Source organism: Ranitomeya imitator, chromosome 1 (assembly GCF_032444005.1).
Source record: "Ranitomeya imitator isolate aRanImi1 chromosome 1, aRanImi1.pri, whole genome shotgun sequence".
In the NCBI taxonomy this organism is placed as follows: Eukaryota; Metazoa; Chordata; class Amphibia; order Anura; family Dendrobatidae; genus Ranitomeya; species Ranitomeya imitator.
The window spans coordinates 985,171,834-985,196,948 of record NC_091282.1 but is presented as its reverse complement, the minus strand read 5'-3'; the positions used below and the strand labels follow the sequence as shown (position 1 = coordinate 985,196,948).

The following is a 25,115-nucleotide window of genomic DNA, read 5'->3' as shown; positions in this document are numbered from 1 at the left end:
CCAGCGACCAACGATCCCGAAGCCCCCGGGTAACCAGGGTAAACATCAGGTTACTAAGCGCAGGGCCGCGCTTAGTAGCCCGATGTTTACCCTGGTTACCATTGTAAAAGTAAAAAAAAAAAACACTACATACTTACATTCCTGTCGCGTCCCCCGGCTTCAGCTTCCCTGCTCTGTGTAAGCGAGCTTGCATTGGTAACCAGGGTAAACATCGGGTTACTAAGCGCGGCCCTGCGCTTAGTAACCCGATGTTTACCCTGGTTACCAGTGAAGACATCGCTAAATCGGCATCACACACGCCGATTCAGCGATGTCAGCGGGAGATCCAGCGACGAAATAAAGTCCTGGACTTTCCCCATCGACCAACGATCTCCCAGCAGGGGCCTGATCGTTGGTCGCTGTCACACAACGATTTCGTTAACGATATCATTGCTACGTCACAAAAAGCAACGATATCGTTAACGATATCGTTATGTGTGACGGTACCTTTAAACACCTATAAAGCACTGTGGAATTAATGGATCTATAAAAGTAAAATAAAAAAAATAAAGTCCACAGAATTCAACCTATAGTCTAAACTGTTGATTCTTATTATACATACTGTATGATACAAACTAGTATTGTCAGCGATAAAATTGAAAATAGAATCTTTTGTACCACAAAGTCTTTCTGCTGGTGTATGTTAGAGGTATAGATCAGGGGTACTCTCGGAGGTATTCTGTTATATTGCCATACAGTGCCATACAGTTGAGCTCAAAAGTTTACATACCCCGGCAGAATTTTTGCTTTCTTGGCCTTTTTTCAGAGAATATGAATGATAATACCAAAACATTTTCTCTCCTGATGGTTAGTGGTTGGGTGAAGACATTTATTGCCAACAAACTACTGTTTTCTCTTTTTAAATCATAATGACAACTCAAAACATCCAGATTTTTGTTAGGCAGGCAAATAAATGGCCCGCAGAACATTTAGCGTGGAGCAAGCGTACAGCGTGCTTTGCTCTAGCAGTGAAAAGGAATCTGCCTCTGAAGTAGAGCAGTTTTCCAGCAGTGATGATGACTCTTCCTCCACGGCATCCCACAGCCCGATGGTAGCAGAGTCTGTCGTCACTGCAGAAGCTTCAGAGGCAGGACCAAGTACCGCAGTCCTCCCACCACTGTAGTATCATGGCAGTTCATTTTCTACTCAAATTCCCCCCTTTTTCTGCAGCCCCTGGAATAAAATTAAATGTCACCAATTTTACCCCCATTTATTTTTTCAAAATTTTCATTAGCCCAGAAGTCCTACAATTGATCGCCCAACCAAACAAACTTTTATGCCCGACAAATTATCTCCCAAAAACCCACTGCCTTTCATTCCCGTTCCTGGATCTCCACAAATGTCCCCGAAATAAAAACAAAATTTGGACCTTACCCTGAGTATGGGATTGGCAAAAAAAAACACACTCCACTCCTTCTGTACAACAAAAGCTGTCCACAGCACCCCTGTATTTGCAGCCGTCATGTCCCAAGTCCGTTATGAAGCCCTAATAAGATTCCTCCCATTCACTGATAATTCCCATGCCCCCCAAGAAATGACCCCAACTATGATTGACTAAACAAACAGAGACCTCTAATGTCCCTCCTACAACATGAATTTCTAAATTCCTATACCCCAGAGCAAAATGTGGCAGTCGACGAGTTCTTGACGAGTTACAAGGGCCGTCTGTCATTCCACCAATTTATCCCGTACAAGCGAGCCGAATACGGCGTCAAACTGTATAAAACATGTGAGAGCACATCAGAGTACTCTTTCACCTTCCTAATCTATGAAGGCAGGGACAGCCAAATCAACCCCTCAAACTGCCCCCAGACAATTGGCATCCCAGGCAAAATTGTCTGGGAGCTAATGACACCCTTTCTACATCAAGGGTACCATGATTACACAGATAACTACTACACAAGCATCCCCCTATACAAATCTCTCCACGCTTCAAATCCAGGGGCATGTGGGACAGTCAGGAAAAACTGAGTAGGATTTCAATCACAGTTGGTGTCCAGACGTTTGAAAAAGAGGGCGTCATTCTCAATCGCAAGTGACCAGCTTCTTGCAGTGAAGTGGAATGACAGGAAGGACATCTACACGCTAACCGCACTGCATCTGGACACCACTGTGACGGTCAGAGGCAGGGGTGCCACCAGGGACAAACAGAAACCAACCTGTGTCACAGATTACAACATATTTATGGGTGGCTTTGACCTGTCAGACCAGGTTCTGCAACAAACCATATCTGGTGAAGCGGAAGACCAGGGCCTGGAACAAAAAGATAGTAATCTACCTCAGGCAGGGTTCACATTGTGCTAGGGCAGTCCGTCTAACGGACACGTTTTTAAGTAGCCAAAATGCAATGTAACGGACATTGTAATGAAGCCATAGACTTTCATTAGTGTACCGCATCGTGACGCAGGTCAAAATTGGAATGCGTTAGCAACATTCCGTTTTTTTGTGACGCACCTTCCAATACGGCCTGCAGCGTTTCGGGTCCGGTACAGCGAACGCACAGGTAATGGAAGCGTTATTTCTGCCATTGAAGTCTATTGCAAAAGCAGCCAGACGCAAATCAAGCAAAATGTCAAAATGAAACCATGCGTTGGATTGCGTTAATAAGGGTTTTCCATGTTGTCATGTGACAGTAAATATGATTTCAGCCATTTTGGAGCACACAGTCTACAGACAGTTCAGTATAAAAACCGTTTTTTACGTACCGGTAATAGGATTTTACGGAGCCACGACAGCACCCCTACGAGAGAGGGGATCCGCCCACCTTCCGGACAGGAACCTACAGGATTTAAAGGGGCGGTCCCCCTCATCACTCCAGTTTGTGTTTCAGAGTATAAGGGACACCGCCATTGAGTTAGTACATACACATATATACTTAAACATTACTAAATACCATCACCTTCTAAAGAGTGATTTTTTAATAAGCACACTTTCCCCAAAAGGGTGCAGAAACCAGTGAATAACTACGGGGGAGAATGTGCGGGTGCTGTCGTGGCTCCGTAAAATCCTATTACCGGTACGTAAAAACCGGTTTTCCTATCGCCACGACAGCACCCCTACAAGAGATTTTCAAAGATCAATCACCTGGGAGGGACTACAGCACTAAGTACTGTACGGCCAAAAACTAAATTGGCCTCTGAAGATAAATCAAGACGATAATGTCTATAAAAGGTGGAAGGAGATGACCACGTTGCCGCCTTACATATTACGTCTATGGAGACGTCCGCTCTTTCCGCCCAGGATGAGGCCATGGCTCGAGTGGAGGGGGCCCTGATGCCATCTGGTGGTGGCTGGCCTTTAGCAGTATAAGCAAGATACAGTGGGGCAAAAAAGTATTTAGTCAGTCAGCAATAGTGCACGTTCCACCACTTAAAAAGATGAGAGGCGTCTGTAATTTACATCATAGGTAGACCTCAACTATGGGAGACAAACTGAGAAAAAAAAAATCCAGAAAATCACATTGTCTGTTTTTTTATCATTTTTTTTGCATTTTATGGTGGAAAATAAGTATTTGGTCAGAAACAAACAATCAAGATTTCTGGCTCTCACAGACCTGTAGCTTCTTCTTTAAGAGTCTCCTCTTTCCTCCACTCATTACCTGTAGTAATGGCACCTGTTTAAACTTGTTATCAGTATAAAAAGACACCTGTGCACACCCTCAAACAGTCTGACTCTAAACTCCACTATGGTGAAGACCAAAGAGCTGTCAAAGGACACCAGAAACAAAATTGTAGCCCTGCACCAGGCTGGGAAGACTGAATCTGCAATAGCCAACCAGCTTCTAGTGAAGAAATCAACAGTGGGAGCAATAATTAGAAAATGGAAGACATACAAGACCACTGATAATCTCCCTCGATCTGGGGCTCCACGCAAAATCCCACGGTCATGGTGCACATTGGCACTAATGACAAAGTTAGAGGTAGGTGGAAGGTCCTTAAAGATGATTTCAGGGAATTAGGCTGCAAGCTGAAAGCAAGGACCTCCAACGTGGTATTTTCCGAAATACTGCCGGTTCCACGTGCCACGCCAGAGAGGCAACGGGAGATTAGGGAGGTTAATAAGTGGCTGAAGAATTGGTGTAGGAAAGAGGGGTTTGGGTTCCTGCAGAACTGGGCCGACTTCTCAGTTGGCTACAGGCTCTACGCTAGGGACGGGCTGCACCTCAATGGGGAGGGTGCAGCTGTGCTGGGGGAGAGAATGGCTAGAAGGTTGGAGGAGTGTTTAAACTAGGAATTGGGGGGGAGGGTATTCATTTTATAGGAGGGGAAGATAGTGCAGACAGAGACCAGGGCACAAATAAGGAAGTTGGGGGTGGCGGTGGCATGGGGGGTGGGGTCAGAACAGTTAATAGTTTAGGAAATAGAAGTACAGAGAGGAACATAAAGTGCATGTATACTAATGCCAGAAGCCTCGCCAACAAAATGGACGAATTAGAACTAATGTTGTTGGAGCATAATTATGACATGGTTGGGATATCTGAAACGTGGCTGGATGAGAGCCATGACTGGGCTGTTAACTTGCAGGGCTATAGCCTGTTCAGAAATGACCGTACAGATAAGCGAGGGGGAGGGGTGTGTCTATATGTAAAATCATCCTTAAAACCCATCCTGCGCGATAATATAGCTGAATTTAATGAAAATGTAGAATCCCTGTGGGTGGAGATAAGGGGAGGGGGAAAAAATAATAAATTACTGATAGGGGTTTGTTATAAGTCTCCAAAAATAATGGAAGCAATGGAGAATATCCTCGTAAAGCAAATAGATGAAGCTGCGACTCAAGGAGAAGTCATTATTATGGGGGACTTCAACTACCCTGAAATAGATTGGGGAACAGAAACCTGCAGTTCCAGCAAAGGTAATCGGTTTTTGACAATTATGAGAGACAATTACCTTTCACAACTGGTTCAGGACCCAACAAGAAGGGGGGCACTGCTAGACCTAATATTAACCAACAGGCCAGACCGCATATCAAATATAAGGGTTGGGGGTCACTTGGGAAATAGCGATCACAAAATAATAAGTTTTCATGTATCCTTTAAAAAGATGTGTAGTAGAGGGGTTACAAGGACACTAAACTTCAGGAGGGCAAATTTCCAACGGATGAGAGAGGATCTTGGTGCAATTAACTGGGACGATATCCTGAGACACAAAAATACACAAAGAAAACGGGAGACGTTTATTAGCATCCTGGATAGGACCTGTGCACAGTATATACCGTATGGGAATAAACATACTAGAAATAGGAGGAAACCAATATGGCTAAATAGAGTTGTAAGGGGCGCAATAAGTGACAAAAAGAAAGCATTTAGAGAATTAAAGGAAGTAGGTAGTGAGGAGGCATTAAATAAATACAGAAAATTAAATAAATTCTGTAAAAAGCAAATCAAGGCAGCAAAGATTGAGACAGAGAGACTCATTGCCAGAGAGAGTAAAAATAATCCTAAAATATTCTTTAACTACATAAATAGTAAGAAACTAAAAAATGATAGTGTTGGCCCCCTTAAAAATAGTCTGGGTGAGATGGTGGATGAGGATGAGGAAAAAGCCAATATGCTAAATGACTTTTTTTCATCAGTATTTACACAAGAAAATCCCATGGCAGACAAAATGTCTAGTGATAAAAATTCCCAATTAAATGTCACCTGCTTAACCCAGCAGGAAGTGCGGCGGCGTCTAAAAATCACTAAAATTGACAAATCTCCGGGCCCGGATGGGATACACCCTCGAGTACTGCAGGAATTAAGTACAGTCATTGATAGACCATTATTTTTAATCTTTAAAGACTCCATAATAACAGGGTCTGTGCCTGTTATGGCTGGCAATCAGGCAACACAGCGTGCAGTAATCAGCGCACATACAGAGATCTGGCAATAACCAAAAACAATAAGACGAGCTCTGAGACGTGGAATCTCTGTAGACTGCAGTACCTAATCTATCCTCACACAACTATAAGCAGCAGTGGATTGCGCCTAACAACTACCTATGCAACTCGGCACTGCCTGAGGAGCTGACTAGCCTGAAGATAGAAATACAAGCCTGACTTACCTCAGAGAAATACCCCAAAGGAATAGGCAGCCCCCCACATATAATGACTGTTAGCAAGATGAAAAGACAAACGTAGGAATGAAATAGATTCAGCAAAGTGAGGCCCGATATTCTAGACAGAGCGAGGATAGCAAAGAGAACTATGCAGTCTACAAAAAACCCTAAAACGAAAACCACGCAAAGGGGCAAAAAGACCCACCGTGCCGAACTAACAGCACGGCGGTGCACCCCTCTGCTTCTCAGAGCTTCCAGCAAAAGACAATAGCAAGCTGGACAGAAAAAACAGAAAACAAACTAGAAGCACTTATCTAGCAGAGCAGCAGGCCCAAGGAAAGATGCAGTAGCTCAGATCAAACACTGGAACATTGACAAGGAGCAAGGAAGACAGACTCAGGTGGAGCTAAATAGCAAGGCAGCCAACGAGCTCACCAAAACACCTGAGGGAGGAAGCCCAGAGACTGCAATACCACTTGTGACCACAGAAGTGAACTCAGCCACAGAATTCACAACAGTACCCCCCCCTTGAGGAGGGGTCACCGAACCCTCACCAGAACCCCCAGGCCGACCAGGATGAGCCACATGAAAGGCACGAACAAGATCTGGGGCATGGACATCAGAGGCAAAAACCCAGGAATTATCTTCCTGAGCATAACCCTTCCATTTGACCAGATACTGGAGTTTCCGTCTAGAGACACGAGAATCCAAAATCTTCTCCACAATATACTCCAATTCCCCCTCCACCAAAACAGGGGCAGGAGGCTCCACAGATGGAACCATAGGTGCCACGTATCTCCTCAACAACGACCTATGGAATACATTATGTATGGAAAAGGAGTCTGGGAGGGTCAGACGAAAAGACACCGGATTGAGAATCTCAGAAATCCTATACGGACCAATAAAACGAGGTTTAAATTTAGGAGAGGAAACCTTCATAGGAATATGACGAGAAGATAACCAAACCAAATCCCCAACACGAAGTCGGGGTCCCACACGGCGTCTGCGATTAGCGAAAAGCTGAGCCTTCTCCTGGGACAAGGTCAAATTGTCCACTACCTGAGTCCAGATCTGCTGCAACCTGTCCACCACAGAATCCACACCAGGACAGTCCGAAGACTCAACCTGTCCTGAAGAGAAACGAGGATGGAACCCAGAATTGCAGAAAAATGGAGAGACCAAGGTAGCCGAGCTGGCCCGATTATTAAGGGCGAACTCAGCCAACGGCAAAAAGGACACCCAATCATCCTGGTCAGCGGAAACAAAACATCTCAGATATGTTTCCAAGGTCTGATTGGTTCGTTCGGTCTGGCCATTAGTCTGAGGATGGAAGGCCGAGGAGAAAGATAGGTCAATGCCCATCCTACCACAAAAGGCTCGCCAGAACCTCGAGACAAACTGGGAACCTCTGTCAGAAACAATATTCTCAGGAATGCCATGTAAACGAACCACATGCTGGAAGAACAAAGGCACCAAATCAGAGGAGGAAGGCAATTTAACCAAGGGCACCAGATGGACCATTTTAGAAAAGCGATCACAGACCACCCAAATGACCGACATTTTTTGAGAAACGGGAAGGTCAGAAATGAAATCCATCGAAATATGTGTCCAAGGCCTCTTCGGGACCGGCAAGGGCAAAAGCAACCCACTGGCACGTGAACAGCAGGGCTTAGCCCTAGCACAAATTCCACAGGACTGCACAAAAGCACGCACATCCCGTGACAGAGATGGCCACCAGAAGGATCTAGCAACCAACTCCCTGGTACCAAAGATTCCTGGATGACCGGCCAGCACCGAACAATGAAGTTCAGAGATAACTTTACTAGTCCACCTATCAGGGACGAACAGTTTCTCGGCCGGACAACGATCAGGTTTATTAGCCTGAAATTTCTGCAACACTCTCCGCAAATCAGGGGAGATGGCAGACACAATGACTCCTTCCTTGAGGATACTCGCCGGCTCAGATAACCCCGGAGAGTCGGGCACAAAACTCCTAGACAGAGCATCCGCCTTCACATTTTTAGAGCCCGGAAGGTATGAAATCACAAAATCAAAACGAGCAAAAAATAACGACCAACGGGCCTGTCTAGGATTCAAGCGCTTGGCAGACTCGAGATAAGTCAAGTTCTTATGATCAGTCAATACCACCACGCGATGCTTAGCACCCTCAAGCCAATGACGCCACTCCTCGAATGCCCACTTCATGGCCAGCAACTCTCGGTTGCCCACATCATAATTACGCTCAGCAGCAGAAAATTTCCTGGAAAAGAAAGCACATGGTTTGAACACTGAGCAACCAGAACCTCTCTGTGACAAAACCGCCCCTGCACCAATCTCAGAAGCATCAACCTCGACCTGGAACGGAAGAGAAACATCAGGTTGACACAACACAGGGGCACAGCAAAAACGACGCTTCAACTCCTGAAAAGCTTCCACGGCAGCAGAAGACCAATTAACCAAATCAGCACCCTTCTTGGTCAAATCGGTCAATGGTCTGGCAATGCTAGAAAAATTACAGATGAAGCGACGATAAAAATTAGCAAAGCCCAGGAATTTCTGCAGACTTTTTAGAGATGTCGGCTGAGTCCAATCCTGGATGGCCTGAACCTTAACCGGATCCATCTCGATAGTAGAAGGGGAAAAGATGAACCCCAAAAATGAAACTTTCTGCACACCGAAGAGACACTTTGATCCCTTCACGAACAAGGAATTAGCACGCAGTACCTGGAAAACCATTCTGACTTGCTTCACATGAGACTCCCAATCATCTGAGAAGATCAAAATGTCATCCAAGTAAACAATCAAGAATTTATCCAGATACTCACGGAAAATGTCATGCATAAAAGACTGAAAAACAGATGGAGCATTGGCAAGTCCGAACGGCATCACCAGATACTCAAAATGACCCTCGGGCGTATTAAATGCCGTTTTCCATTCATCTCCCTGCCTGATTCTCACCAGATTATACGCACCACGAAGATCAATCTTAGTAAACCAACTAGCCCCCTTAATCCGAGCAAACAAGTCAGAAATCAATGGCAAGGGATACTGAAACTTAACAGTGATCTTATTAAGAAGGCGGTAATCAATACACGGTCTTAGCGAACCATCCTTCTTGGCTACAAAAAAGAACCCTGCTCCCAATGGTGACGACGATGGGCGAATATGTCCCTTCTCCAGGGACTCCTTCACATAACTGCGCATAGCGGTGTGCTCAGGTACGGACAAATTAAATAAACGACCCTTAGGGAACTTACTACCAGGAATCAAATCGATAGCACAATCACAATTCCTATGCGGAGGTAGGGCATCAGACTTGGACTCTTCAAATACATCCTGAAAGTCCGACAAGAACTCTGGGATGTCAGAAGGAATGGATGACGAAATAGACAAAAATGGAACATCACCATGTACTCCCTGACAACCCCAGCTGGTTACCGACATAGAGTTCCAATCCAATACTGGATTATGGGTTTGTAGCCATGGCAACCCCAACACGACCACATCATGCAAATTATGCAGTACCAGAAAGCGAATAACTTCCTGATGTGCAGGAGCCATGCACATGGTCAGCTGGGCCCAGTACTGAGGCTTATTCTTGGCCAAAGGTGTAGCATCAATTCCTCTCAACGGAATAGGACACCGCAAAGGCTCCAAGAAAAATCCACAACGTTTAGCATAATCCAAATCCATCAGATTCAGGGCAGCGCCTGAATCCACAAACGCCATGACAGAATACGATGACAAAGAGCACATTAAGGTAATGGACAAAAGGAATTTGGACTGTACAGTACCAATAACGGCAGAGCTATCGAACCGCCTAGTGCGTTTAGGACAATTAGAAATAGCATGAGTAGAATCACCACAATAGAAACACAGTCTGTTCAGACGTCTGTGTTCTTGCCGTTCTACTTTAGTCATAGTCCTGTCGCACTGCATAGGCTCAGGTTTACTCTCAGGCAGTACCGCCAGATGGTGCACAGATTTACGCTCGCGCAAGCGACGACCGATCTGAATGGCCAAGGACATAGACTCATTCAAACCAGCAGGCATAGGAAATCCCACCATTACATCCTTAAGAGCTTCAGAGAGACCCTTTCTGAACAAAGCCGCTAGTGCAGATTCATTCCACAGAGTGAGTACTGACCATTTCCTAAATTTCTGACAATATACTTCTACATCATCCTGACCCTGGCATAAAGCCAGCAGATTTTTCTCAGCCTGATCCACTGAATTAGGCTCATCGTAAAGCAATCCGAGCGCCAGGAAAAATGCATCAACATTACTCAATGCAGAATCTCCTGGTGCAAGAGAAAACGCCCAGTCCTGTGGGTCGCCGCGCAAAAAAGAAATAATAATCAAAACCTGTTGAATAGGATTACCAGAAGAATGAGGTTTCAAGGCCAAAAATAGCTTACAATTATTTCTGAAGCTCAGGAACTTAGTTCTGTCACCAAAAAACAAATCAGGAATCGGAATTCTTGGTTCTAGCATCGATTTCTGATCAATAGTATCTTGAATCTTTTGTACATTTACAACGAGATTATCCATTGAGGAGCACAGAGCCTGAATATCCATGTCCACAGCTGTGTCCTGAAGCACTCTAATGTCTAGGGGAAAAAAAAGACTGAAGACAGAGCTAAGAAAAAAAAATGATGTCAGGATTTCTTTTTTCCCTCTATTGGGAATCATTGGTTGGCTCCTTGTACTGTTATGGCTGGCAATCAGGCAACACAGCGTGCAGTAATCAGCGCACATACAGAGATCTGGCAATAACCAAAAACAATAAGACGAGCTCTGAGACGTGGAATCTCTGTAGACTGCAGTACCTAATCTATCCTCACACAACTATAAGCAGCAGTGGATTGCGCCTAACAACTACCTATGCAACTCGGCACTGCCTGAGGAGCTGACTAGCCTGAAGATAGAAATACAAGCCTGACTTACCTCAGAGAAATACCCCAAAGGAATAGGCAGCCCCCCACATATAATGACTGTTAGCAAGATGAAAAGACAAACGTAGGAATGAAATAGATTCAGCAAAGTGAGGCCCGATATTCTAGACAGAGCGAGGATAGCAAAGAGAACTATGCAGTCTACAAAAAACCCTAAAACGAAAACCACGCAAAGGGACAAAAAGACCCACCGTGCCGAACTAACAGCACGGCGGTGCACCCCTCTGCTTCTCAGAGCTTCCAGCAAAAGACAATAGCAAGCTGGACAGAAAAAACAGAAAACAAACTAGAAGCACTTATCTAGCAGAGCAGCAGGCCCAAGGAAAGATGCAGTAGCTCAGATCAAACACTGGAACATTGACAAGGAGCAAGGAAGACAGACTCAGGTGGAGCTAAATAGCAAGGCAGCCAACGAGCTCACCAAAACACCTGAGGGAGGAAGCCCAGAGACTGCAATACCACTTGTGACCACAGAAGTGAACTCAGCCACAGAATTCACAACAGTGCCGCAGGACTGGCGTATAGCAAATGTGGTGCCAATATTCAAAAAGGGAACAAAAACTGAACTCGGAAATTATAGGCCAGTAAGCTTAACCTCTACTGTGGGTAAAATCCTGGAGGGCATTCTAAGGGACGCCATACTGGAGTATCTGAAGAGGAATAACCTCATGACCCAGTATCAGCACGGGTTTACTAGGGACCGTTCATGTCAGACTAATTTGATCAGTTTCTATGAAGAGGTAAGTTCCGGATTGGACCAAGGGAACCCAGTGGATGTAGTGTATATGGACTTTTCAAAAGCTTTTGATACGGTGCCACACAAAAGGTTGATACATAAAATGAGAATAATGGGGATAGGGGAAAATATGTGCAAGTGGGTTGAGAGCTGGCTCAGGGATAGGAAACAAAGGGTGGTTATTAATGGAGCACACTCGGACTGGGTAGCGGTTAGCAGTGGGGTACCACAGGGGTCAGTATTGGGCCCTGTACTTTTTAACATATTTATTAATGACCTTGTAGGGGGCATTCAGAGTAGAATTTCAATATTTGCAGATGACACTAAACTCTGCAGGGTAATCAATACAGAGGAGGACAATTTTATATTACAGGATGATTTATGTAAACTAGAAGCTTGGGCTGATAAATGGCAAATGAGCTTTAATGGGGATAAATGTAAGGTCATGCACTTGGGTAGAAGTAATAAGATGTATAATTATGTGCTTAATTCTAAAACTCTGGGCAAAACCGTCAATGAAAAAGACCTGGGTGGATGACAAACTCATATTCAGGGGCCAGTGTCAGGCAGCGGCTACAAAGGCAAATAAAATAATGGGATGCATTAAAAGAGGCATAGATGCTCATGAGGAGAATATAATTTTACCTCTATACAAGTCACTAGTTCGACCACACTTAGAATACTGTGCACAGTTCTGGTCTCCGGTGTTTAAGAAAGACATAGCTGAACTGGAGCGGGTGCAGAGAAGAGCGACCAAGGTTATTAGAGGACTGGGGGGTCTGCAATACCAAGATAGGTTATTACACTTGGGGCTATTTAGTTTGGAAAAACGAAGACTAAGGGGTGATCTTATTTTAATGTATAAATATATGAGGGGACAGTACAAAGACCTTTCTGATGATCTTTTTAATCATAGACCTGAAACAGGGACAAGGGGGCATCCTCTGCGGTTGGAGGAAAAAAGGTTTAAGCATAATAACAGACGCAGATTCTTTACTGTAAGAGCAGTGAGACTATGGAACTCTCTGCCGCATGATGTTGTAATGAGTGATTCATTACTTAAATTTAAGAGGGGACTGGATACCTTTCTGGAAAAGTATAATGTTACAGGGTATATACACTAGATTCCTTGATAGGGCGTTGATCCAGGGAACTAGTCTGATTGCCGTATGTGGAGTCGGGAAGGAATTTTTTTCCCCAATGTGGAGCTTACTCTTTGCCACATGGGTTTTTTTTGCCTTCCTCTGGATCAACATGTTAGGGCATGTTAGGTTAGGCTATGGGTTGAACTAGATGGACATATAGTCTTCCTTCAACCTTAATAACTATGTAACTATCCTCAGCCTTAGCTAGGATATAATCCAATACCGGGCCAAACAGGTACTCACCCCTACACGGTATTGTACAAAGTTTAGCTTTCGCCTGGGCATCCCCTTTCCAGGTCTTAAGCCATAGGGCTCGGCGAGCAGCGTTTGAGAGACCTGCTGATCTTGCCGCCAATTTTAAAGAATCCACTGACGCGTCCGCTAAATATGCCACCCCTTCACGTATTTGCGAAAGTGAGTTCAACATTTTGTCTCTGGGCACCTTGGACATTAGCTGTTCTTCCAGTTGGGATATCCACACCATGACGGATCTAGCCGTACACGTGCTAGAGATAGCAGGTTTGAACGCCCCCGCAGTTGATTCCCATACTTTTCTCAAAAACATGTCCGCCTTCCTATCTGATGGATCTTTCAGAAGGCCCACGTCCTCCAGCGGCAAAGTACCGGCTTTAGACGTAGAAGCCACCGCTGCATCCACTTTCGGGACTTTCATCCACTCTGCCAGCTCATTATCTTCAAAGGGATACCTTCTTTTAGCTGATGACGGAAGGAAACCTTTATCCTGTTTATCCCATTCTCTCTTTATAAGAGTCTTAACCGTATCCACCACCGGGAACGCCTTACGACTCCTCTGGCACAAGCCCGCAAACATTATGTCCTGTGCGGACCTTGGTTCCTTGCTCTCTGCAACACCCATGGTAGCTCGGACTCCTTTAACTAACAAGTCCATGTTGTCCACCGAGAAACAAGGCCTTCCCTCTTCATCTGAGGAGGATGGAGATGAAGATCGGGAACATTCCCTGTTGTGAATTCTGTGGCAGAGCTCCCTCCTGTGGTCACAAGTGGTACTTCGGCTGATTCTCTCTGGGAGCTTCCGTTTGTGGAGGAAAGTGGTACTGCGGCTTCTGAGTTTCCTCCCTCAGGTGATCTGGTGAGGTCGTTAGGCTACGTTCACATTAGCGTTGCGCCGCCGTGCGTCGGTGACGCAACGCGCGACGCACGCTAAAACGCACGCAAATGCGCGCAAAAACGCGCGCGTTTTGCGACGCGTGCGTCGTTTTCCGACGAAAATCGGACGCACAGAAAATGCTACATGTAGCGTTTCCTTGCGTCCGACGCTAGCGTCGGAAACGACGCACGTGGCGAAAAACGCCACCAAAACGACGCACGCGTCCCCTATGTTAAACATAGGGGCGCGTCGCTGCTGCGTCGCCGCTGCGTCGCCAGCGCAACAGCGACGCACATTGGCGGAACGCCAATGTGAACGTAGCCTAAGGTGCTTCTCTACTTAACTCCACCTAATGCTTTGATCCATGCTTCCTGTCAATGTTCCGGTGTTGGACTTGTTTTTCCCTGGATCATTCCTGTGGACTGCTGCTCTGCATAGCTAAGTTCTTCTTTGCTATTTGTTTGCTATTTTTTCTGTCCAGCTTGTCTAATTGTTTTGCTGGAAGCTCTGGGACGCAAAGGGTGTACCTCCGTGCCGTTAGTTCGGTACGGAGGGTCTTTTTGCCCCCTTTGTGTGGTTTTCTTTAGGGTTTTGTGTAGACCGCAAAGTTATCTTTCCTATCCTCGCTCTGTTAAGAAAGTCGGGCCTCACTTTGCTGAATCTATTTCATCCCTACGTTTGTCTTTTCATCTTAACTCACAGTCATTATATGTGGGGGGCTGCCTTTTCCTTTGGGGTATTTCTCTGAGGCAAGGTAGGCTTATTTTCTATCTTCAGGCTAGTTAGTTTCTCAGGCTGTGCCGAGTTGCATAGGCAGAGTTAGGCGCAATCCACGGCTGCCTCTAGTGTTGTTTGGAGAGGATTAGGGATTGCGGTCTGCAGAGTTCCCACGTCTCAGAGCTCGTTCTATTATTTTGGGTTATTGTCAGATCACTGTATGTGCTCTGACCGCTATGTCCATTGTGATACTGAATTGCCTATCACAACAATTCCCCTTCTTGCAGGGACAGACTAGATCCTGGCGATATGTCCCTGCCCGACCTTTCCTGGCGGCTGCCTCTAAGGGAATAGCTAATTTCCTCCCTGATGACCGCTCTAAGGTCTGATGACCGAAGGGGAGCTTCCTCTTCTAAGGTCTGTGATATGCAACCCTGACACAGCCTTTTGGTATAACTGTCAGGCATTGGAGTCATGCATAGAGCACATTGCTTGTGCTTAGATTTAGTGGTCTTTTTTCCCTAAAACAAAGCACAAATAACAGACCATATCAGCACCAGGTGTCTGATTTAACACTCACCATAAGGCTGATTCTGTGAATACCGGTTCTGGAGGAGTAGGATCCAAATGTGATGCTGGGGCGCTCGCACGCTGCTGCCCCCGTACCACGCTGCTGCTGCTTCTCCTTGAGCGGCTGCTACCGCTCTTACTGCGCTGTTCCGTTCCCTCTCCATGAGGGTGCTCGGCGTACCCTACTGAGGACATGGCTGCGCGCCTGCTACCATAAGCGCCGCTCTTTTACAGCGCTGCAGCGCTCCTCCCCCGGCTTACCCCGGAAGCGTACCAACTACTTCCGGGTTCACCAGCGCCGGTGTGGACGCTGCACACCGCGCTCAACCGCGGACCAGGACGGCACTGCCCGACTCCTGGGACGCGCTCCTCATGGCCAGACGAGGGGGGGTCTGCACGCAGGACACCCCCAACGCTGCTTCCGAGCCCCCGATTCCGCCGTTCCTAGAAGATACCGCGCGGAGGCATGGAGGCGCGGGTAAGACTGCTGCTGCAGGCTCCCGCCGTCCGGACAGGAACCCAAACTGGAGTGATGAGGGGTACCGCCCCTTTAAATCCTGTAGGTTCCTGTCCGGAAGGTGGGCGGATCCCCCTCTCGTAGGGGTGCTGTCGTGGCGATAGGAAAATATAAAATAAACCCGGCACTCAACTTATGGTGAATCTCTTGGGATTTATTAACAAGAGAGAAGATAAACGTTTCGGCCAATATTGGCCTTCCTCAGTAACGTACTGCAAATAGGAGCGGTGAAAGGTGAGGCAGTGAAATTCTGCCAGTGCTGTGAGTTCAGGAAGTAGATAGAAGCAGGCTCACAGGGTCCGACCAAAACAGGGTCTGGAATAGCGTGGGTGGCCTGAGAGGAGCTGTGGAACAGATTAGTCCATGCGACGCGGTGTCCACCGCTTGTCTCAGAGACAAGCGTCGCATGGACTAATCTGTTCCACAGCTCCTCTCAGGCCACCCACGCTATTTCAGACCCTGTTTTGGTCGGACCCTGTGCCAATATTGGCCTTCCTCAGTAACGTACTGCAAATAGGAGCGGTGAAAGGTGAGGCAGTGAAATTCTGCCAGTGCTGTGAGTTCAAGAAGTAGATAGAAGCAGGCTCTCAGAGACAAGCGGTGGACACCGCGTCGCATGGACTAATCTGTTCCACAGCTCCTCTCAGGCCACCCACGCTATTCCAGACCCTGTTTTGGTCGGACCCTGTGAGCCTGCTTCTATCTACTTCCTGAACTCACAGCACTGGCAGAATTTCACTGCCTCACCTTTCACCGCTCCTATTGGCAGTACGTTACTGAGGAAGGCCAATATTGGCTGAAACATTTATCTTCTCTCTTGTTAATAAATCCCAAGAGATTCACCATAAGTTGAGTGCCGGGTTTATTTTATATTGATATATGGTGTGGGATCCTACCCGGGCACCTTCACAGGGTAGTGCTTACGGTTCTTTTTCCCTACAGACAGTTCAGAACGCCAGCTGCACAGGGTGTCTAGTGTATTAGCGACCTGAGGCAATGCAAGTACAACTATACAGTTGTGGCCAAAAGTATTGACACCCCTGCAATTCTGTCAGATAATACTCAGTTTCTTCCTGAAAATGATTGCAAATGCAAATTCTTTGTTATTATTATCTTCATTTAATTTGTCTTAAATGAAAAAACACAAAAAGAATTGTCCTAAAGCCAAATTGGATATTATCCCACACCAAACATAAAAAAGTGGGTGGACAAAAGTATTGACACTGTTCAAAAAATCATGTGATGCTTCTCTAATTTGTGTAATTAACAGCACCTGTAACTTACCTGTGGCACCTAAGGCTAGGTTCACACTGCGTTGTGTGAACCCGTTTAACAGACTACGTTACACCGCGGTATAACGAGGTGTGACATAGTCCAATAACGCCGCCATTACTTTGCAATTGCTAACGCATCGCTAGCGCACGCCCACAATGGGCATGCGCTAGCAATGTGCCGTCATTGAGTGACGGACCCGAGATGCGGGCTGCAGCATTTCTGGGTACGTCACTGCTAGTGCACTGTTAGCGCAGATGGAGCTAGCAGATGCTCCATCTGCGCTAGCGCAGTGCCAAAATCGGTACTTGCGTTAGTGCAGTCCGTTTAATGGATTTGTTGAACGGACTGCACAACGCAAGTGTGAACCTAAATCACACTTGCCGCAAGTTGACATGGATTAAAGTTGACTCAACCTCTGTCCTGTGTCCTTGTGTGTACCACATTGAGCATGGAGAAAAGAAAGAAGACCAAAGAACTGTCTGAGGACTTGAGAAACCAAATTGTGAGGAAGCATGAGCAATCTCAAGGCTACAAGTCCATCTCCAAAGACCTGAATGTTCCTATGTCTACCGTGCGCAGTGTCATCAAGAAGTTTAACCCCTTCATGACCATGGGATTTTTCGTTTTTCCGTGTTCGTTTTTCACTCCCCTCCTTCCCAGAGTCATAACTTTTTTATTTTTCCGTCAATTTGGCCATGTGAGGGCTTATTTTTTGCGGGACGAGTTGTACTTTTGAACGACATCATTGGTTTTAGCATGTCGTGTACTAGAAAACGGGGAAAAAATTCCAAGTGCGGTGAAATTGCGAAAAAAGTGCAATCCCACGCTTGTTTTTTGTTTGGCTTTTTTGCTAGGTTCACTAAATGCTAAAACTGACCTGCCATTATGATTCTCCAGGTCGGTACGAGTTCATAGACACCTAACATGACTAGGTTATTTTTTATCTAAGTGGTGAAAAAAAATTCCGAACTTTGCAAAAAAAAAAATTGCGCCATATTCCGATACTTGTAGCGTCTCCATTTTTCGTGATCTGGGGTCGGTTGAGGGCTTATTTTTTGCATGCCGAGATGACGTTTTTAATGATAGCATTTTGGTGCAGGTACGTTCTTTTGATCGCCCGTTATTGCATTTTAATGCAATGTCGCGGCGACCTAAAAAACGTAATTCTGGCGTTTCGATTTTTTTTCTCGCTACGCCGTTTAGCGATCAGGTTAATGCTTTTTTTTAATTGATAGATCGGGCGATTCTGAGCGCGGCGATACCAAATATGTGTAGATTTGATTTTTTTTTATTGATTTATTTTGATTGGGGCGAATGGGGGTGATTTAAACTTTTATTTTTTTTTATTTTTTTCACATTTTTTTTTACTTTTTTTTTTTTTACTTTTGCCATGCTTCAATAGCCTCCATGGGAGGCTAGAAGCAGGCACAACTCGATCGCCTCTGCTACATGGCAGCGATCTGCTGATCGCTGCTATGTAGCAGAAATGGAGGTGTGCTGTGAGCGCCGACCACAGGGTGGCGCTCACAGCCACCGGTGATCAGTAACCATAGAGGTCTCTAGGACCTCTATGGTTACCATCCTGACGCATTGCCGACCCCCGATCATGTGACGCGGGTCGGCGATGACGTCATTTCCAGCCGCCCGGCCGGAAGCGGTAGTTAAATGCCGCTGTCTGCGTTTGACAGCGGCATTTAACTAGTTAATAGGTGCGGGCAGATCGCGATTCTGCCCGCGCCTATTACGGGCACATGTCAGCTGTTCAAAACAGCTGACATGTCCTGGCTTTGATGCGGGCTCACCGCAGAGCCCTGCACCAAAGCAGGGGATCTGACCTCGGACGTACTATCCCGTCCGAGGTCAGAAAGGGGTTAAAGCCCATGGCACAGTGGCTAACCTCCCTAGATGTGGACAGAAAAGAAAAATTGACATGAGATTTCAACGCAAGATTGTGCGGATGTTGGATAAAGAACCTCGACTAACATCCAAACAAGTTCAAGCTGCCCTGCAGTCCGAGGGTACAACAGTGTCAACACATACTATATGTCGGCGTCTGAATGAAAAGGGACTGTATGGTAGGAGACCCAGGAAGACCCCACTTCTTACCCCGAGACACAAAAAAGCCAGGCTGGAGTTTGCCAAAACTTACCTGAAAAAGCCTAAAACGTTTTGGAAGAATGTTCTCTGGTCAGATGAGACAAAATTAGAGCTTTTTGGACAAAGTCATCAACAACAGAGTTTACAGGAGAAAAAAAGAGGCATTCAAAGAAAAGAACACAGTCCCTACAGTCAAACATGGCAGAGGTTCCCTGATGTTCTGGGGTTGTTTTGCTGCCTCTGGCACTGGACTGCTTGACCGTCTGCATGGCATTATGAAGTCTGAAGACTACTAACAAATTTTGCAGCATAATATAGGGCCCAGTGTGAGAAAGCTGGGTCTCCCTCAGAGGTCATGGGTCTTCCAGCAGGACAATGACCCAAAACACACTTCAAAAAGCACTAGAAAATGGTTTGAGAGAAAGCACTGGAGGCTTCTAAGGTGGCCAACAATGAGTCCAGACCTGAATCCCATAGAACACCTGTGGAGAGATCTAAAAATGGCAGTTTGGAGAAGGCACCCTTTAAATATCAGGGACCTGGAGCAGTTTGCCAAAGAAGAATGTTCTAAAATTCCAGCAGAGCATAGTGAGAAACTCATTGATGGTTACCGGAAGCAGTTGGTCGCAGTTATTTTTGCTAAAGGTTGTACAACCAAGTATTAGACTGAGGGTGCCAATACTTTTGTCTGGCCCATTTTTGGAGTTTTGTGTGAAATGATCAATGTTTTGCTTTTTGCTCCATTCTCTTTTGTGTTTTTTTCATTTAAGACAAATTAAATGAAGACAATACCAAAGAATTTGTGATTGCAATCATTTTCAGGAAGAAACGGAGTATTATCTGACAGAATTGCAGGGGTGTCGATACTTTTGGCCACAACTGTAGATATATATATACATCCGGTTAGTGTGTAGTGGCCGTCTGATGTATGTGTACTAAATGTATGGTTTTATATGTACACAAATGTCAGATAGTGAGGGATCAAGCCGCAGCAGCGTCTTCTCATCGGAATTGGTAAAGTCTTGCCATTTATAAAAAGCCCTAAAAAATGTTGTTACACTCTAATGTATTTAGGGGTATCATGTGTATTCATGTTTTCTTGCAAATAATAGGAATCTTCAGATCCGTCATCGACCAGGCCACCCCCCCCCCCCCCCCAAATAAAAAAAAACGGTCTAAAGTGGCCAAAAAGGTACATGCCAGAAAATATGTTCTTTGTTTAACATAAAATCAAACATGAATCTTAAAACTACTTTTTTTTCTAAATTGTAGGCGATTCCCAAAGAAAAAAAAATGCCTCCCCGTGTTTCATCACCTCACCTTGAAGTGGTAATTATCACACAAAGTATACATTTTTAACCAACCAAAATGTATATTTTTTTTGTTTCATCAAATCTTTATAGACACAAAACACATGAAACGCCACAATATAACAACGTATAAAACCCTTTTTTTTTTTAAACAAACTACATTCATTTCATAACATTAGCCAAAACAAACAGTACATGGACACCCCCTAAACATATTACTATAAACGAATAAACAATATTATAAAAAAAACTTTGTATTTTCATAGTCAAAGAAGCCATCCAAAAAAAAGGCACATTGAGGTTGATGAAGAGCCCTTGAACATCGAAAATGAGACACTGATAACATTGGTGGAAGCAAATCCGTAGAATATAAGTCGGCAAGGACAGGGTCCTCTCCCCTCTGCACCAGACTGTCATTGTAAATTTGTTTACTGGAAATGTTATCTATAACCCTGTACGTAACCCCTTTTCTCATGTACAGCACCATGGAATTAATGGTGCTATATACTGTAAATAAATAATAATAATAATAATATGGGATTAAAGTGACAGTTCGAAAAATGATCTTAGTAAAAACCGGAGGTTGTGGGAGAAGATACTTTGCGAGTTGGACCCTCGGTATCTGGTGAAGTCCGCCTCCTCTCAAAAAAAAATAAATTGGTAATTAACGGTCAACTTAAATTGTTAAAATGTTCATTAAAAAGAATGATAAAGAGAAATACATTTTTTGTGGGTTTGTATTTTTTTATTGTAGCCGATACAGTCCATACTCTGTGGAGATCCATTAGAGATAGATTTTTCCGGGACTACCGGAACAGCCAAAACACCCCCAGTGGATCTTCAGGCAAGTCACCCCGTATGTTCATTACAATCAATTAATATTGCTACAGAAAACGTTGACCCAGCGATCGTAAGTAAACATAATGTTCTTGTTTGTGTGGGTAAAATGTGTGAGAGCAACAAGTTTTTCTGAAAATCTACACATTTTTTTATTTTGGTAGAATGATCTGCAGTACACCTGCGCCTCGAGAGGCAGAGGAACCGGAGCCATCTCGACAGGAAACAAGCCAACAGACGGGCGCTGAAGATGTGTCTGTCCTAAGGGAGCCACGATCAATGGACAGTAGTACTGTTGCTCCTGTTGTCAGTGCCCGTTTGAAAGCACGGACGCAAGCGATCATCTGCCAAAGATGAAGTTGATGCCATAATTGTCAATGGACTCCAACGGTTAGAGGAGCTGTGTCGCAGCGAGCACAGCACAGAGATATAATGCGGGAAATTAAGGACTTGCAATCACGAGAATCAGTGTATGCAGCCAATGAGTGAAAGCTCCTGTTTCATCGTATGTCCCTGTAGCCCAAAAGATACCGCCACACAGAAAATCACTGTTAAGGCAAAGATTTCATGATCTTTTCGATGAATTTTTGGCCCCTCAGGAACCCACTTCCTCTAGAACAAAAACAAGTGCAGGCCATTGTACTATGGACATGCCATCATACCAAGCAACAACACAATTCAGAGGCCAGGGTAAAACGGGTATGGAAATGCACAGGCAATGTCGCATTCCAGCATACAGTTGGCCCGACAATACGCCCTGGCAAAACAATTTATAAAAATTTTTAAAAAAAAGTTACATAGTTCGGCAATATAACCTTGACAATTTTTGTTTACATTTAAAGAATTTAAATTTGAATATTTTTGTTGAAGCAGTTGCTGTACAAACATTTCCCCATGTTAGACTCTTTGAAGACTCTAGAATCATTCGTCTGTCCATAGGCACCGATATTCACTGCAATAAACCGGTATCTAGCATCCGCAATAGCCAATAATAAAATTGAAAAGTATTTTTTAAAGTTATAGTATAGGGATCCACTATGCACAGGCTTCTGAATCCAAAATGTGCTTCCCGTCCACGGCAACAATGCAATTGGGAAAATTAGCCACAACCTCAAAATTTGGGGAAATCGATAGCCACATTTCTGTTGTCGGGATCGGTAGTACAAATGGTTGTATGTTATTCCAAATGCAATTACAGGTTTCCCCAACTAGTTGGCAAATGGTCGATTTCCCTATCCGAAATTGAAAGTGCAGTGACGCTAAAGTTTCTCCCATAGCCAGGTATCTATCGGAAAAAAAAAATATGACTATGAACATATTGGTACAGATTTTGTCGGACAACAGACAGAAAGGCAACTGAAAATGGACTAGGACAGTTGGCTACATGTATTACATCACAAGACATGCACAACGATAAATTACATCCTGTCTTTGACTCTGGCACAATATCAATAAAGGGAAAATTACCTCAGGGTCAACACTAAACGTTCTTCCGCAGAAATACTGTCCCAGAAAGTGCAGCATTGATGATCTATCTCATACTTCACATGCAAGAGCAGAATATCAAAAGTTTCTATGGACATCCGAAGATAACGCTGACATTTAAAGGGATGATCCCGAAGCTGAACATACAAGGTGTGAAAGGCACCATATGTATTCCGGAGAAAATTCACTTAATGAATCCAATATCTCCTTTGGGAAATACGCCTTCTCAGACGACGTCGCAACTGTATCAAGCGAAATCTAACAAGCTGAGACACAAAAACCTTGCTTGCAGCAGAAGTTCACTCAATGCTTCCAAAATGGAGAATGTGTGTCCACTCCCAAACGATGCAGACAAATGGCCAAAAAAAAGAAAAAAATAACAGAACAACTTTATTGACAGTGGCTGAAGGCAGACAAACGGAGGCTTCAGGAATGGACATCAAAATGACAAACGCAGTCACATGCGTTAACACAAGCATTAACGCGAGGGCCAATTTAGACAAAATTTGGCTGCTTTTAACACATCCCTTTAACGGATCCGTTAAACGGATTCTACAAAACGCAATGTGAACCCTGCCTCATCCAGACTGCCACCTATAAGTTTCGTACTGTACAAAAAATTCCAAGGACTGCTCTCATTCCTCCAGTTCCAGGAAAAAATTAAGGATCTCATATTTGAGTCAATGACAAAGGGGAAAGAGGATGTCAAGAGATTTGCAAAGCGCCATTTTCCTTGCCCTGTCCCTGTCATTCCCACCCAAAAGTATCCCCCCAAAAAATGCTGGGTTTGCAGGAAGCATGGTAGACGAAGTGATTCCCCGTCCTAATGGCCTATTCCAACTAGGCCTTTGATCTCCCCATGTTTTGAGACCTACAACACATCTTAAAATTAGTTTTTTTTTTACATTTCAATATTTTCTGCATAGTGGGCCCCAGTAGAGTCATTTTTATGTATCAAGTAGTGAAGAGAATATTTTCATCAGTAAATCCCATTTTACCCCATTTCACAATTAATTCCAGGACTTGATCAATCACATACCAAACTGCTATTCCCCAAAATTCTCATCCACGTACCCACGTCTGTACACTCAAGAGTTTGAACCCCAAAAATGTTCTTAAAAAGTCAAGTCAACTGAAAATTAATTCTAGGACTTGATTACTCACAAATATTTTTGACCAGTTATCTAACTTTGACTCTTTTTACGACTATGTCTTGCTACACAAAACTTTTGTTTCCATTTATATTACTCATATTTATGTTGGCGATATGGCATGATTATTATATTGGAGGACCTCTAATAATGAGGAAGTTCCGTACTTATACACTATCGGCTTTACTGTATGGTTCTTGCCGAACCTCTGGTACCAGACAATACTTTACGGATTCTGTAGAGAATTGTTTGTTTTATGCATATAGCGGTTCCTACCTTGGCGGGCAGGAGTTTGCTATAACGTACCAGATGTCTATTGGCACATTTGTCTCTCATATTGGGATTGATGGAGCTAAACGGACGTTTTGCGACCAGTTTCTTATAGTGTGTTATTCTAGCCCTGCTGGTGTTCCTCTCTGGAACAAATTCAGCTTTGCCAAGTAGTTGGCTGTATTTTCCTCCACATTTTCCCCTTCATTCCGGTACAGTTTATTTTGCTATAATATACGCAAATGTGGGGCAACTGTTTTGTTAGCAAGACCAAGTTTTATAACCATCCAATGTGTTTTTAGGAGCATATCTACCACTGTGAAGGTACCTTCACACTCAGCGACGCTGCAGCGATACCGACAACGATGTCGATCGCTGCAGCGTCGCTGTTTGGTCGCTGGAGAGCTGTCACACAGACAGCTCTCCAGCGACCAACGATGTCGATGTCCCCGGGTAACCAGGGTAAACATCGGGTTACTAAGCGCAGGGCCGCACTTAGTAACCCGATGTTTACCCTGGTTACCAGCGTAAAAGTAAAAAAAACAAACACTACATACTTACCTACCGCTGTCTGTCCCCGGCGCTCTGCTTCTCTGCACTCCTCCTGCACTGACTGTGAGCACAGCGGCCGGAAAGCAGAGCGGTGACGTCACCGCTATGCTTTCCGGCTGACCGACGCTCACAGCCAGTGCAGGAGGAGTGCAGAGAAGCAGAGCGCCGGGGACAGACAGCGGTAGGTAAGTATGTAGTGTTTGTTTTTTTTACTTTTACGCTGGTAACCAGGGTAAACATCGGGTTACTAAGCGCGGCCCTGCACTTAGTACCCCGATGTTTACCCTGGTTA

At 44.8% G+C, this 25,115-nt stretch overlaps 1 protein-coding gene and 1 long non-coding RNA gene across 2 annotated transcripts in view; one reads left to right on the top strand and one right to left on the bottom strand.

The window, feature by feature from the left end:
* The window catches only part of LOC138656724 (uncharacterized), a 52,728-nt gene extending 29,444 nt beyond the window's left edge, over positions 1–23,284 (top strand). Inside the window, exons 2-3 of the long non-coding RNA XR_011316961.1 lie at positions 21,283–21,438; positions 21,530–23,284. This is a non-coding gene — a long non-coding RNA (uncharacterized lncRNA). The remainder of the gene's footprint in view (positions 1–21,282; positions 21,439–21,529) is intronic.
* The window catches only part of AFG2A (AFG2 AAA ATPase homolog A), a 725,380-nt gene that overhangs the window by 535,403 nt on the left and 164,862 nt on the right, over positions 1–25,115 (bottom strand). The window lies entirely within an intron of this gene.